The sequence below is a fragment of the Bicyclus anynana genome, chromosome 4 (assembly GCF_947172395.1).
Source record: "Bicyclus anynana chromosome 4, ilBicAnyn1.1, whole genome shotgun sequence".
NCBI lineage: Eukaryota > Metazoa > Arthropoda > Insecta > Lepidoptera > Nymphalidae > Bicyclus > Bicyclus anynana.
In genome coordinates, this window is record NC_069086.1 from 15,763,704 (window position 1) to 15,780,384 (window position 16,681).

At 35.7% G+C, this 16,681-nt stretch overlaps 1 protein-coding gene across 1 annotated transcript in view; it reads left to right on the forward strand.

Annotated features, from left to right (window-relative positions):
* The first annotated feature begins 12 nt into the window (after window positions 1-12).
* The window catches only part of LOC112053467 (nuclear hormone receptor FTZ-F1 beta), a 64,989-nt gene continuing 48,320 nt past the window's right edge, over window positions 13-16,681 (forward strand). Inside the window, exon 1 of the mRNA XM_052881178.1 lies at window positions 13-381. The gene's annotated coding sequence lies outside the window, so the exon portion shown is untranslated. The remainder of the gene's footprint in view (window positions 382-16,681) is intronic.

The window sequence follows — 16,681 nt, forward strand, 5'->3', positions numbered from 1 at the left end:
AGTTCGCTCGATTGACTTTATTCCGCTTTGTTTTGCGGAGGTGAGAGGACATGGTGTGATTATTATTGTTAGCGTAAACCCTTGTGTTCAATGTTTTCCCTTACAAAAAGTATTTATTGAGTGAACGGACGTTTTATTTTGCGAGATAAGTGTTTTCTTATTCGAACGTAAACATAGTGTGATTTGGAAAGTTACAAAAATTATACATTTGCGCAATTGTGCGAGCGAGTTGCGAGTAGCGACTCGATGTCAATAAACTTGTCGGTGATATTTTATGGGAAAGGTGTGCCGCGTCGCTAATACCTGTTCGCGGCGGCAGGGTGCATGAGACCGGGATGTTGGTGGGTGGCGCCTGGGTGCCATGGTGTAGCCGGGAGCGAGGTGAGTGGCATTAGATGGCATTCGGGTCCGTAGCAGGACGAGGTGGGCGGCGGGTGCGCGCGGGGGGTTGGCGTGCATTCACCTCTGACCCGCGCGCGGGGCGAGCGGCGCTCAAGGTCGGTGCGCCGCCTGAAGGTCGCGCGTCACGTGACGCGAAGGGTGCTCACCCCCGCCCCTCGCCGCTCGACGTCCCTGAGTTTTGTTTGGGTGACTGTCGCGCACTTCACTGATTAATTGTTTTTTTTTTATTTGTAAAGTTAAACTTTTCGCGAGATCGCGTATTAGATGCGTTTTATATTTCGTTATATTAATAGGTAATTATTAAGTTGTTTCTTTTTTTAATTTACAATTCATGCTGTCAGTTATTGTTAACTACTTGCTTACCTAAACTTACCTATTTTACTAGTCGTATTAGTAAATAAAAGAAAGGTAAATTAAAGAATAAGCTTATGTAGAGGTTGTAGGTATATGATAATTATTTATATTTTATATTTTTACCGTTTGATATAGCCTATAGCCTATGTTTGTATATAAATATGGAATAACTTTTAATACAAAAGATATATATTAGGGCATTACTAAAAACACTTTACTTCTTTGTACGGGTAGGTAGGATATGTAATTCTCCTTCAAATTATATCCTACTTTTATAATCGTTAAATTAATTTAAAATCTAGTTTATAAACTTTTCCAAACTCCAATCTAAACAACCTACTTAAGTTGTATCTACATATAAAGATGCCAAGGCATTTAAATTTGCATTTAAGTAACGGTATTTCATAGAAGCTCGCTTCCACAAGCGTCTTGCTATGCGATTACCAATGTCCTTAGCTTGAGCACGTTTCTAATATAAACACACATGCATAATAACTTGCATCTTATATTAAATACTAATATAGAGCAGGAGTCTGGGATGACCAGAACTTCGTTGTTTTATAAAAACTGAAAGTACGGTGGGTAATTATGGAGTATTTACATGGTGACTTTAGGAGGTATGTTAGAAAGGTCCAGATCGGATGAAAAACTTCGTTAAAGGTTCAGATTTTAAACTTTGACGTATCGAAGGTTTACGGAGCTAAGTTAGCGTATGGGGACATGACCTACCTCACTCTTATTTTCCTGATAAAAATATAAAAAAAAATATATACCTTTTCGCTTTGTGCAATTTTTTACATTAGCGCTTCACAGTTTTTTCCATAATCCATGTCGTCATGTAATGATTTTTTTTTCCAATAGAAGAAGAAGAAGAAATATACTTTATTGTACATTAAAAACAAAAATAAACAATAACTTATAATAAGACTTAGAAACTAATGTACAAATTATCGGTCTTCTCTTATCGCTCTAAATCGCTAAAGTCTGGAAGAGATCGCTAAAGAACGATCTCTTCCAGACAACCATTGTGGAAGAGAAGCAAATAATTTGCTCTATTAGTGTGAAAATGGTCAATGTTCATCGTCCAACGGTGTCCGTCAGTCAGTCCTACCTATAGTCAAGTCAAGTCATGCTTTAGTAAAACGAAGGCAACCTTACCAAAATTTTTGATTGAGTCTAGCGAGAAAATCGAATTAATTACTCAAAAGACTTGCTTAGCTTCCAATTCACTTGAAACTATATTGAATAAAATGTATTATACTTTAAGCAATTAAACTCTAAAATGCACCAAATCAATTAGCCAGATGTCATCCCTACGATTTTCCAAAATCCCCTTTGTGCATTGACGGTTGAGGGTGTGGAACTTTGAAATCTGCTACTTACTTTCCATAGCCACTAAGATACAACGTCCCTAGTTTCTACCACACCTGTTTTAGTAAATACATACCTATAGAAAAGAATGGAGCATGCATAAGTTGATAAATGTTAAATCATTTCAATTTAAAAAAAATGGCTTTCAGCTATAATAAAATGATGAAGGTCTGGTTACTACAGGCACTTAGAACATTACCTTTTCTGTGCTAACACCTATGAGGTATCATATGTCTCGCAACGGTATGTATGTACCTTAGGAACAAGTACAGGTATGATGAACTCAATGAAAAGTAAACTGTGAAGAGAATTTATATGTCAGTTACGGCATCACCCAAAACTGCTTGACTATAATCTAAGTTACATTTCATCTTGCCAGTGCTTTATGGCGAAAGCTACTTGATAGAGTAACGTCTTTTAAGTCTTTATGATATGCAGGGCTTTTATGCTTTTATAGAGTTCATTTTCATATTGTTTATTAGTTTTTGGACGACCGCCGTGACGCAGTGGTATGCGCGATTTACAAGACGGAGGTCCTGAGTTCGATCTCCGGCTTGGCTGATTAAGTTATCTTAATTGGTCCAGGTCTGGCTGGCGGGAGGTTTCGGCCATGTTTAGTTACCACTCAACCGGCAAAACGTACCGCCAAGCGATTTAGCGTTCCGGTTTGATATCGTCTAGAAACTGAATGGGGTGTGGATTTTCATCCTACTCCCAACAAGTTAGCCTGCTTCAAGGGCTAACTTGTAAAGAATATAAAAAAGTGAGGCACCTCTTCTACTTACGAGTATGTAGTTTTCTAAATATATTAATACTAATAGTGAATACTGAGTAGGTAAGTAGGAACATTCTTGGTTTATCTGATTGTCCTACACAAAGATAAGCATGACACAAACCGTATGGAACAGATACGAGTATACATATATGCACCTACCTGCTATTTGTTCAGTCCATTTACGATTTCTTTAAAATCATAAAATAAAAACCTGGCAACATCCAGAATCATAATCTGAATGCTGAGTTCAAAACTGTGAACAGAATCATCATATTATGCACACTCAACTCTTCACAGCGAATTTTTTAGAATTCGATAAAATTGCAAAGCATTTTTGAAAGTTAATCTATTTAGGTTTGTTCTGTTTCATACAATGCGTTGATTCATACATAACGTACTACCTTGAGTAGACAGTAGACACACCTTCCAATGATAATGGTTTCGACAGACGACAAACACGACGTGTGGGCGGCGATTGTGTTGATCTGAATATAATATTACGGTCAGACGTCTGTTTGATTGTTGTGTTTGTGATTAAAGTAACGGTCTTATAATGCCCACGCTGGAATTCTTGCAATTATCGTGAAACTGCATTTTGTTATAGCTCAGGAGCTAGTGACAGTTTCATTATCAAGAAACGAAGGCTATCTTTATTCTTCTTATTCATGTTTCTGCTTTGAGCTATATAGGCCGATTCCTGCGGGATTACCTTTTAAAAATCCATACATACATATTCATTATTGTAATGAATATTTATGAATGAGAAACCGGAGTTGGTATTACGGGGTATGAATTTCCTTTTCTTTGGGATGGCTTACCTTCATCAAAATTCCATTTTTCGCCACTGCGTCGTATGTCTATCTCAAATGTAAACTCATTTTCTTATCGTTATTTCGTTTATAAGTCTTGTTATTTTTGGACGTCACGTACTTTTGGTAATAAAATAGTTAAAACTTAGCTTCTGGAATCAAAACATCTTCACTCAGACCTTAGACTTGACTGTGATGTGACGATGCAGTCTAAGATGTAACGTAATGTTTAGAAGGCCGTACAGTACGTCTATCTGCTGATAATGATGATTTTGATCTTATATATAACGTGGTACGTATTAGAAAAACGAGATCAGTTTCAATTAAACTGTTATTAATTACCACCGGTGGTTTCCAAATAAGGATCAAAAACAATCGCTTTTGTTATCTGCCCATAGATCTTTTACAACAATTCTAGCTAACAGTTGTTTCGTGTTGAAACTAGTGTCGAAATAGGATCTCGACCCGCTCATTGTTTGCTCAAAACCGGATGATAGTGATTAATCGCTGATCTACAGTAATTATAATTAGCCATTAGTTTCACAGTTAGTGAGGACTGAGGTCATGCACGATGCATTTCAAGTTTTAACCTTATTCGATCCTAAAATGAACATTCTTTTTGCTATATTTAGTACAATTAATTAATTTTAGATTTTTTTATCATTTTTCAATATTTTTTTCTGTTTATTATTTTGATTTAATTATTATAGTTTTGCATGGGCTGGCATAGTCTATGTATTATACTCCAACTACTAGAGGTACCAATATTGGAACAAAGGGGTTTTACCCTCAAAAAGACAATAGGTATAAAATGGAAATGGATTGTGATGATGACTTCAGTGGTGCAGTTCATAGATGCATAAACGCAATGCATACCCTGAGAATTTATTAGACACATGTTATTGGAGGATTAATTTTCCATTTTGCACAAATTTTACCTATAATGCATACCCTACTTAAGAACCTTGTGCACGCCACTGGATGACATTCAAGCTCTTGTTACATGAATTAAATCGCACTTGTAGAACTCTATTGTGTTAGAGTAATTCTAATTGTAACTTTTCTTTAAACTGAAGATTAGCGGACATGGTAGGAAAGTTCTGTATTTTTTAAATTCAACGTTAGTTAATACCGATTTTAGATTACTTTTATTAAATATACTTTAGTATTTCAAAATCGACCATTGAAAATCAATTGGATAGTTTATCTAGCTTATCAATTCTAAAGTAATCTGCCTTTGTTCTGAAAGTAGTCAATTTAGTACAAAAAAGCGGATTATAATTTTCTCAAAATTATCGTGGCTATAAAAAAAAGTGGGGCAAAGTGAAAAAATTGCAACAATTCTAAGTGCAGACCGCGTTCACAAACCACGACCTCGAATTTTATTTCAACAGAAATAGACTTGCTTTGACGGCCTCTTGGCATTTTGTCACTACCTTGATACCACTAGCCGATAGCGCCTGCGACAAACATTTTTAACTAGTGGATGACCGCGGCTTCGTCCACAAATTCGTTTTTTTTTAAACCTGCCGAAACTATGGATTTTTCCGGGTAACCTTTGTTTTTGTTTTATTTTCCAATGAAAGTACCATCAAAATCAGTTAAGCCGTTCCAGAGATTAGCCCAGACAAACAGACAGACAGACAAAAATTTTAAAATGAAGACTAGAAGTTAGGCGCACACGCACATACGTGAATGTACTGTGACGGCCTTGAGCCAGTGTGTGCCACTTTGGTTTCGGCAGATTACTTGTGCATAGTTTTTTTTTTATTACAAAACGTGCAATGGCGTCTTTGTTTTTTTATTGCGTAAAAAAAAGCAAAGACATATTTAATCAAAACTTTTGAGTTCATACTGGGCGCATGTAATGCTCGATGGTTCAAATACGATAAGAGGTTTTGAATTTCTCTTTGTTTCTTGTTTACTTGTAACCTTTTGCATGCATGAGCACCATTGCATGAGCTTTGCTTGACCATATTACTTATTCATACAGATCCTCTAACCTCACATTTTTTTTAAAAACATTACTAGTATAATAACAGTACTTAGTAACTATACTATAGCCTTTCTAGATGAGTACTGTTTACCAACAGATTAATTAAAAATGAGGTATAAATTGCTAGTCATTTCACACCCAATAATAATTATAATTAAGTTGTTCTTAAATTTATGAAAATAAATTTGATTAATAATCAATTAGAGTAACTAGATGTTATTTTTTTAAATAACATCTAGTTACTATATGTGTATTTACTGTATGTTATATTACAGATTAATTAATTTTATCACTCAAGTAGATTTTCTATTATTATCTATTGTGACTCAAGTTATAATAAACAGTGATGCGACGCGACGCGAATCTATGACTAGTTGATCGTGTGTCTTGTATAAAACATAACCTATCAATGCATAGGTTATGTTTTTTTGACATTAGATTTACATTAGATACTTATGTAGGTATTTATTTTTACTACCCCGTATACTCTTTAATTTCATAGATTAAAGTAACCGTCGCACAAATGTGCGAATTATGTATAAACCCATCTCTATCTCTCAGTGATTTGTTTCTTCAAAATTATTCAAAATATTCGTGTCAAAGAATAACAAATATATCCATAGACATACATAGGTTACTTAGAAACTTTCGCACGTTTAATTAGTAAGATCTGGAGTCCTCAATCTCGTTTCTTCAAAATCATTCAAAATGTTCAACAAATACATAGGTACACATAGTCAGAAACTTTCGTATCTTTCTTTAACTTCTCTTCGGAAAACAATAATGTATGTTATGTATACCTATACATACAAATATACATGTTATAGTGCAATTACATTAATTTTATCGCTCGTATTAAAACAAACAACGCTGCAATAACGAGTTGGTCGCGACTGTACTCTCACTACTTTCACGCGCGGCTGTGTGCGCGCCGTGTGGCGACGCGCGCGTGTGTGTGTGCGCGGCCGGTGACCTTGCTATCGGCCCGCAGCGCAGGCGGAAGCGCTCGCGAGTGTGAGTCAGCCCGTCTGCTTTGAGTCGCGGGGAGCCACATTCGAAATTCGAATGTCTACGTTTACCTGTCAACCGGTCAACCATTTTTGTTTTCTAAACTTTTGTTGTGTGTATTCTATTTTCAAATTTCTTACATTGTAAAAAATGCCATTACAAATACACAGTAATAAAATATGAATTTTAATTAAAAGTTAATTATCCAATGGACTCGGTTCCCGTACAAAAATGCCGATTTTAAAAATTTTTTGGATTGTTAGTTGTTACTTGAGTTTTTTTCTTTCTTTGTTTGTTATTGCCGTGTCTGTATCGCCTCGCGGGGAGCCACTTTCGAAATTCGAATGTCTACTTTAGCTGTCAGCCATTTTTGTTTTATCTAAACTGTTGTTTATTTTATTTTCCAATATGATAACATTGTAAACAATGACATTTAAGTAAAGAAAAAAATAATTTTAATGAAAAATAATTGATTATTTTATTTTGCCTGGTTGGTTTCCATACTAAATTAATAACTAATGTTGATAATTTTTTTACATTGTTACGTCTGGGCAGTTTTCCCAATTTTGTTTGTTTCTATTAGAGAATATTTTTTTTGTTTTGATTTTTAATTAAAATATTTAAAACAATGTGTTTAAGCAAATACAGTGTAGGCGCAAACGGAAATAATGTAATTAAAAAAAACATATTCGTGACCTCAATGACGTCGTTCGGAACGGGATTGAAAGAGAAATTTGAATTTTGCTCTTTGTGTGAAAATAATCCTTTCTTTTTGTTTTTTTGTACGATAAAGTAAATGTGAGTCCATTGAGTAAGTTAATGTGGCTTTGAATAACGCTGTCCGGGGTTCGAGTCCTAGATCGGGCTATGAAGAACGAATACCAATATCAGCCACTGACGATCAAGTAATCACACATGCCTGCAGCGCTCACGGCTTGACAGTCGATAAAACTGACAGGCATGTGGGCTAACAATATGGATGAATGAGTTTTGGATGGTGAGTGGCTAACAATAGCTTTTCTTTATTCTAAGAATTTTTCAGTAAAATTGAAAACAAAATATAAGATGATGTTTGTGGTACCAAAATGGCTTCCACTCAGCTTGTGGTGGAACCACTTTATATTATCCTCAATACTATTATTATTGAGAACCGTGATATCCTAGTGGATATGACCTCTGCCTCCGATTCCGGAGGGTTCGAATCCGGTCCTGGGCATGCACCTCCAACATTTCAGTTGTGTGCAAAATTAAATATCACGTGTCTCAAACGATGAAAGAAAACATCGTGAGGAAACCTGCATACCAGAGAATTTTCTTATTCGTGTGTGAAGTCTGCCAATCCGCATTGGGCCAGCGTGGTGGACTATCGGACTAACCCCTCTCATTCTGAGAGGAGACTCGAGCTTAGCAGTGAGCCGAATATGAGTTGATAACGACTACTATTATAAAGAGGTAAATATTGTGATGTTGTAGGGGTTAATCTATGGGTATGGATTTCTTCCTTTGGGCTTGGTTCCTTTGCCGATAGTTAAAAACAAAACTTGGGAGAAAGGCAATGGGCATTTGACATTGACGTTTGTTTTGAGATACAAGTAGTACAGATTATATTATCCTCTATAATCTATGTAACATCTATGACCTTAGCGGTAAAGTGGTGCGACACGATTCCCTCAGATAGATCTTAATATCCACCGTTACACTGCTGTATTATGATACTCTAGGGTTTTATAACGGTTCCTTTGTGGTAAGTAGACAGCATGTAAGGCTACCGATCGTGAGGTCGTATTTAAAGCCGTTTCTGAAAGAACCACGGGAAAGAACTGTCTGAAAATCCTAAAATTTTATGATTTAAAAGTTAATGCATCACTGTGTTGGCACCGCCTTTAAAATGATCAGAAGGTAGCATTATTATTTCGGTTGAATTTTTTTGCTAAAAAAAGATTTTCTTTTTCAGTTTTCAGGCAAAACGCCACAGTACGGGCAATTTCGTTATTTTCATTTTAACAAAATAACTGAACCGATTTTCAGGAAAATTAAATGGGTATATCTCTTTCAGACAAAAAAAACAATTTTTAAAATTGGTTATGAAATGACGAAGAAGACGAACATTAAAAAATAAAAACATACCCGTCGAATTGAGATACTCCTCCTTTTTTTTGAAGTCGATTAATAATGTGTGGGAACGGCAAGTTAAAACGCTATTTCCGAGGTACGGGGGTGTAAGTGTAACATCACTAACTTACTAACTCTGGGCTGAGAATTTTCACTGAAGATTTCTTAAAAGAAAGAAAAGCACAATATTTCATAGCCAAGTAAGCTAGAGTTGCTTAGATGGTGTTACAGCCCCGTGCCTCGGAGAGCACGGTAAGGGTGCTTTTCCGCCAGAGATGTGCTACGCTACGTTGCTGTGGATGCGATTGATATCCACCAATCATATACATTGGTGCACATAGCTTAGCAGTAGTGGAAATGGATTTAACCATTCGCTGCCCGCGAGTATTTTATCGAAAAGCCCGTCTGCGTTCAAGAAGGCGACAGTCAGGGAATGCGGTTTTAATCTACCGTTGTGAGCCATTTAAAAAATCTTTATATTCCTCTATCGCGCGGAGCATGATACTGTGCTCGCCTATTGCCCTAAGTTTATTTTGTATTTTTTATATGTCACGTAACGGATACGATGGGCGACCGGTCGTCCATTTAGCAGTCAAATGGTTACTAAGATATGTTTTTTTATATGGAAGGATGCATGCTATGCTATATGGTCACGAGTGGGGTAATCTATTGCATGTTCGTATCTTCGTCGCACAGCTACATAGCTTAGTATTGGTGGAAACGTCACATAGTTTCGCAGCTTAACTGCATAGCACATATCTGGTGGAAAAGCACCCTAAGACTTTGACTCCGGCCTTGATCATTTCACAGTAGCCTCTTACTTTACTGGTTTATTTTTCAGTATTAAAACTCGTCATTGTCTACTACTTATTACTTAGCCTCCTGCAACCTGTAACCTTACCAAGTAAAATCAACGGGCAACGGGTAACAATACATTAGAAGTTTAATTAAAAAACATATCACGTTGATTGCATTGCGCAAGCCATGTGAGGCCATTTCGAATTTCATCCATTCACAAACTTGTGTGGAGTAAAAGGCGCTGGGCCGTACGGTAGCTACATTAACGATGTTCATTTATGATAGAGGTTATATTTTATTAACCGACTTCAAAAAGGAGGAGGTTCTCAATTCGGTCGGTTTTTTTTTTTTTTTTTTTTTTTATGTATGTACACCGATTACTCAAAGACGCCTGGACCGATTTCAAAAATTCTTTTTTTGTTTGAAACGGTATAGTCCCCATTTGGTCCCATTGCCATCATGTCAAGATCTGATGATGGAATCCTGGAGAAATTGAGGGGAACTTTCGAAAATTATATGGGTATCTAGTGTGTTCGTATACTTTTACATTTAGTACTTTTAAGCACTACAATTTCATGAAAGTTTAAAATCGATCTGATGATGGAGCCATAAAACAGACGAGGGAACTCCTCGGCGATTTACAGCAGTTACCTTGTGTTTGGGCTTGATTAATTTGTATTAATGAGAACTTTCCACATATATAGGTTGTGACTGTCATTTAGGTGTTTGGTGATGAAGACCAAGGACAATTAAGGGAACTCCTTAACAGGTTACAGTAACTACCTTGTGTTTGGCCTTGATTACTTCGTATTGCTGAGAACTTTCTACCTAGATGAGTTGTGTTTGTTATTAGGGGTCTGATGATGAAGACCAAGGTCAATTAAGGGAACCCCTTAACGGTTTACGGTAGCTACCTTGTGCTTGGGCTTGATTAATTTGTATTGCTGAGAATTTTGTACCAAGATGGGTTGTGACTGTCATTAGGGGTCTGATGTATTAGTTTGAGATGAAATTTTACACTAAAAATGGAAAAATAATAAAAATTTTAATAAAAAAAATACAACCGACTTCAAAACCTAAAAACGTACCCAGTAAACTAAAAAGTGAAAAATAAGATAATAATATGTTCTACCTGTATGGGCCGAAGCACCCAAACCCACCGTGCACTATTGAACTGGGGCCGCGGGTCACACCAAATGAAACTACGGCTTGATCTCGATGGGTGTTGGGTTTATTTAAACTAACAATGTAGGCACCAATAACTGAGAACACCAACAACTTGGCAAACCGATGGCTTGCCTCATATACCCTAGTATGAACAAGTCATAGCGTGATCCAAAGTGTGAGTGGCGCCATCTAGTGCCACTGCACGTAAACATACCGCCCACCAAGGACATTTAGTGGCGAAATGTCCTTCATTATTCCGCCCACCGTGACCACATGAGATGTTCTTGGTGAGAAGTTTACACGGTTTGACTTTACTGACCTACATTCCAAATTTTTCAGATTTTACTTGACATGATTTAAAATTTATACAAAATTATAAATGAACTACTCAAGTTCATTGAACTGTGAACTAAAATTAATACAAAACTGTAAAATGAATTTGAACTTGTAAATAAATCGTACTTGAAATATGAACTAAACATATCATAAATTATAAAATGTATCTATGGGCTAAACTCTATAAGATTATAAAGTTAAATTAAATAGACCTATGAACTAAAATCTACATTTGTACAACAACTTTAATTTATTTGCTTTAAATTAAATACTAAATTATAAAACGAATTTGAACTGGAAATATGAACTAAATTACAAATTAATCTAAATTGATCTATGAATCAAAATCTACAACCATCCAACCATCAATTATTTAGTTTGAATTTTATATTGATTTTATTGAACTCTATTACCCTTAAATTTTAGTTTGATTAGAATACTAAAGTATAAAATGAATTTGAACTTGAAAAAAAATGAACAAAAATGCTAAATTATAAATGAACTTAAAATTGATCTATGACAAAACTGTACCATTATATAAAATCCATTATATAAAAACTTTACATTCATTTTATTTTATTATGAATTTTACATAACATTAATATTAGACCTTTGAAAGTAGAATTTTTCGCCTTGATAGCGATCACACAGGTTATACTATCAGCACTTGGGTGCTTTTCCACAATTTGACCTATTAACCAGCTGCCAGGGGGCAGATCCTCTTTGTAAGAGAGGACTTTTAAAGCTTTGAGTAAATCACTGTTTGAATAAATTGCCATCTCGTTAAATAGATTACGTTTAACATTAAGTTATTCTCCAGTACAACTACCAGAGGTTCTTCAATTGAAGAAAGTAAATCTCCAAATATAGATAAAGCCTTTTGGTAGGATGTTTTCTAAAACTCTATTGACAAGTTACCTAATTGCTGCTTACGACTTAAACTTTTCAACCTTTGGTATTATATACGAGATTCCTCGACCTATGATCTCGAAATTTGAACTGTCAAATTAACTATTTAGGTATTCAGCCAGACGAATGATGGTGGAATCAGTCCATGCTCTTATATTGTCCTTTTTGAACATCCACGACTGTAGTATCTCAGTTAAAGTCTAGCCACCAGCATTGTGCCACAAACTTCGTTTCGTTCCTCTATCTATTCTTGAATAAACTACGGCTATACATGCTAATTGGAAAGGATTGCAGAATCCGTATAATTCAGTGGTAACATTCGTCATTGGATCACTCAACCATCGGGGGACGTGTCCTGCAGTAAGTTGTTCTAGTGCTCTACGGTAAGTGAACCATTACTTTTGTAGTTCTTTCAAAAATTAGCTTGTCTAACTGACCTTGCTAGCTATGGTTTTTTAATAATTAATTTTGCTTTTATAATTAAAGTTGCTATTCAACCTAGATTGTACAGATATGCTGTAACTAATAATATTGATCCTTTTGTTTCAGATCCGGATGACATCTCCGGCAGATTCACCGAGTAAGTTAAATGATCTTCACTTCTGTCTAAGGTAAGTAATCTTTACTTTACTATTTTTTCCCTTTTGTTCTAGAACTTTTCATTGTCCTTTATCCTTTGATCTTTTAGTTATTTTTGTCCTGTATATGTTTGCCCTGTTTGTCCTTGCTGTTGTCCTAAGTAGTATTCCTGTCCTATTTGATCTTGAAGTCTTGTCCTGTTTGATCTTGTTAGTTGTCCTTTTTGACTTTGTTGTCCTGTTTGACCTTTTGTCCTTTTTGACTTTGTTGTCCTGTTTGACCTTGTTGTTCTGTTTTTCCTTGTTGACCTGTTTTTCCTAGTGAGACTGTATAACTGATCTATGTTTGTCCTTGTTTTCTGTTTGACCTTGTTGTCCTGTTTGTCCTTGTTTTCTGTTTGACCTTGTTGTCCTGTTTGACCTTGTTGTCCTTTTTGACCCTTTTGTCCTGTTTGACCTTTTTTGTTCTGTTGTGTTTTAAATATTTATTATATTTAATAATTTTATTTAATAATATAATTTTTCGTTTCAGCTCTTCCTCTGTCAGCATACTTTTGTACTATAATTTTCTTCTATTTACTTTTCGATATATCAGTTTGTAAGACCGATATACTTTCCAAGCTGTTATTATTGAACTAGTTTTGACATCTCAACTTCTTCTATACTCTTTTCAATATATCAGTTTGTAAGACCGATATATTTTCCAGACTATTACTATTGAACTGGTTTTGACATGTCACCTTGCCTGTCAGAATCCAACCTAAACTGGTATTTTGTGCCAGAAGAGTGCCAGTTGAATCCTTTTTAATGCCATCCTGCAGAATTTGGCTATACACATTCGCTCCCAACAATAGCTCAATTTTATTAGGCCTATTAAAATGTGGATCAGCTAAACTGAGATTCTGCAGTTCTATCCAATTTATTTCATTAAATCTTTTTTCAGGCAGATAACATGTGATGTCTTTTAATACGTATGCTGTTACCTCGATTTTACGACCTCTGTTGAATCTAGATTTGAACTTAATAGTCACTAAATTTTTAGAGTTAATAGCTCTATCTCCTCCAAGTCCCGTTATGGTTCCGCTTACTGCAGTCTTCTTGAGCTGTAACCGTTTCACAGCTGATTCGGTTATGAAACAGGCTTGTGACCCTTGATCTATTAGTGCCCTAATATTTTGATCTCCAGTTTCAGACTCGGCTTTTACTAATGCTGTTGCAAGTAAAACCTGTCCGCTATTAGAGCTTCTTTGTGTTGATAAGCAGGAAACTATTGGTTCAGCACTAGTTGTAATTCTAGCACTCTCAACTGGTTCTCTTGCTGTTGAACTGGTAGCTCTACTCTGGCTCTCCTGTTCTGGATGCAGAAGTGAATGATGCCGTTTTCTGCAATTGTCGATTCTGCAAGTTCCAGATTTTCTGCACTCATGAACTCGATGGTTACTACCCAAACAATTAAAACAGATGGAATTATTTGCTACAAAGTCGCGTCGTTTTTCTACATCTTCACTTGCAAATTTTTTACAGAAACACAATTTATGACTACCTGAGCAAAATTCACAACGAAGTTTATCTGACTCATTCGTCACAACAAAAGTCTTTGGTCTGGAGCTGTTACCACTGGTCCGCTGTACTGAAGATTTTCTTGACTCTACGAATTCTAGTGCACGAAACCGATTCTCAATAAAACATTTGAACTGATCTAGAGTTGGCAAATTATTCAAATCTACTGAGCTCGAAATATGTAGCTCCCACTGCTTTCGAGTCTCTTGATCTAATTTAAAACTGACTATATGAATGATAATAATATCCCATGTGCTCACATCAATATCAATATTTTTTAATGCATTTAAACAGTCTATAGTGGTGTCTATTAGTACTTTTAGACCTGACGCTGATTCCAAATTTATATGTTTAATACCAAATAATCGTTTTAAAATATTGTTTGCCAAGAATTTCCTATTATTATATCGTTGCTCTAATAGTGACCAACATTGGCCATAATTTGCTCCCGTAATCGGAGTGTGCCGAATTAGTTGTTCGGCCTCATCCGTTAAGTGAGACTTTAAATAGTGTAGCTTTTGTACACTATCTAAAGTCTCGTTATTGTGAATTAGGGCCAAAAATAAGTCTCTAAATGTGGTCCATTCCGAATAATTACCAGAAAATGTGGGAATGGTAATTTTTGGTAATTTTACCCACGAATCTTGCTGTTGACCTGATACAATAGTTTTTTCCTTACTAGGTTGTTCTTTAGAATACTGATTCAGTAGTTTTTTTATTAATGATTTATATAGCAAATAAATATCTTCAGTGGATTCATACATTTCATTTTTGACATATTGTGTACTAGATAAACCATCTGGTTCTGATATTTCATACAATTTTATGTTATTCGATCTAAAACTTAACCAATCATGTTCTAAATTCTCTGATTTAACTTCTATATACTCGAAATTTAGTCTGTCCTTTGGTGTTTTCTTAAAATTGGAAAACCCCTTTTTAATTATATTATGTAACTCATATTGTACATTTAATAGACTTTCCATGGTTGAACTAATAAATCAATGAATCCTGTAAATTATTTAAATTATAAGTGAAGTTAAACCAAAAAATAAACTTAAAATAATCTCAAACTAAATTTCTATGACGTTCTATAAACAAGCAACAAAGTGTATTTCACAATATCACTAAATTCAACAAAATGTTCTAATAACCAAAATAATTCTATGTTCCAATTTCAAATCACAAAAAATTACAAGTCTTTTTGCTACCAAAAATCTTCTAAGTTAATATTTTTTCTTAAAAATTTTACAAGTGTTTTACACTTAGTTAACTCTGGCGGAAATCGGGCATAGGTTCCCCGTTCCCTCGTTTTTAATGAACTTATTCTAAGTCTTAATTAACATGCAATTAATTCTAAGTTACTTTAACAAATTACTCTAATTTATATTCCAAAGTCTATTTCCAATATTGAAATTTTAAAGTTATTTTCACTAAAGAAATAAGGTTCAATTTACTTTAACTATTAGTATTAAATTTGAAACGTCACTTTTGACACTTGACACTTTTGCACTCACGTGTCACATTGACAGCTGTCAATGTGATTTGAACTCCTGTCCTTGTTGATCTGTGGTTGATGTCCTCTGCTGTCACTTGTCATCAGTCCGCCGCTAGCGCCTTCCGTCGATGCTACGTACTCGGTTTCTGCAGCAATCCACTGCGAGTACGGCGGGTGGTCTCCAGTGACCACTTGTCCTCAAAAAATGTCCTCGGTTCCAGATATCCGGCTCGAAGGACCAATGTATGGGCCGAAGCACCCAAACCCACCGTGCACTATTGAACTGGGGCCGCGGGTCACACCAAATGAAACTACGGCTTGATCTCGATGGGTGTTGGGTTTATTTAAACTAACAATGTAGGCACCAATAACTGAGAACACCAACAACTTGGCAAACCGATGGCTTGCCTCATATACCCTAGTATGAACAAGTCATAGCGTGATCCAAAGTGTGAGTGGCGCCATCTAGTGCCACTGCACGTAAACACTACCTGCTGATCAGTATGAAGGCGGTGCTTAGCCGGTGTTGTCTTAATTTAAGCCATTTCTGACAGGACCACATGAAACAACACTGTCTGCAAAATCTAAATCTAAAAGATATTCTCACATGGCTTGAATTAATACATCACCGGCTTAGCACCGCCTTCATACTGATCAGCAGGTAGAACATATTATTATGTTATTTTTCACTTTTTAGTTTAGTGGGTACGTTTTTAGGTTTTGAAGTCGGTTGTAATATTTTTATTAAAAGTTTTATCTGTCTGTATAGGAAAGTGATTAGTGACTTGGGTTATTAATTGGTTAAATTCTTTGTTGAGCAGCTTGAAGTCGTCATGCTGCTTGTCGCGTTAGTGATTTTCGATAATGTTTCTGATGAAGTAATTATTGATCTTAAATTGTTTACTGTGGGCATGGAGAGCATGTCGGGCAGGGTTGGTGAGTGTTTACTAGTTTTAAAAGGCGCCTTTAAACCACAACCTTGTCACAAGTCCTGGGACTTGCTCGATG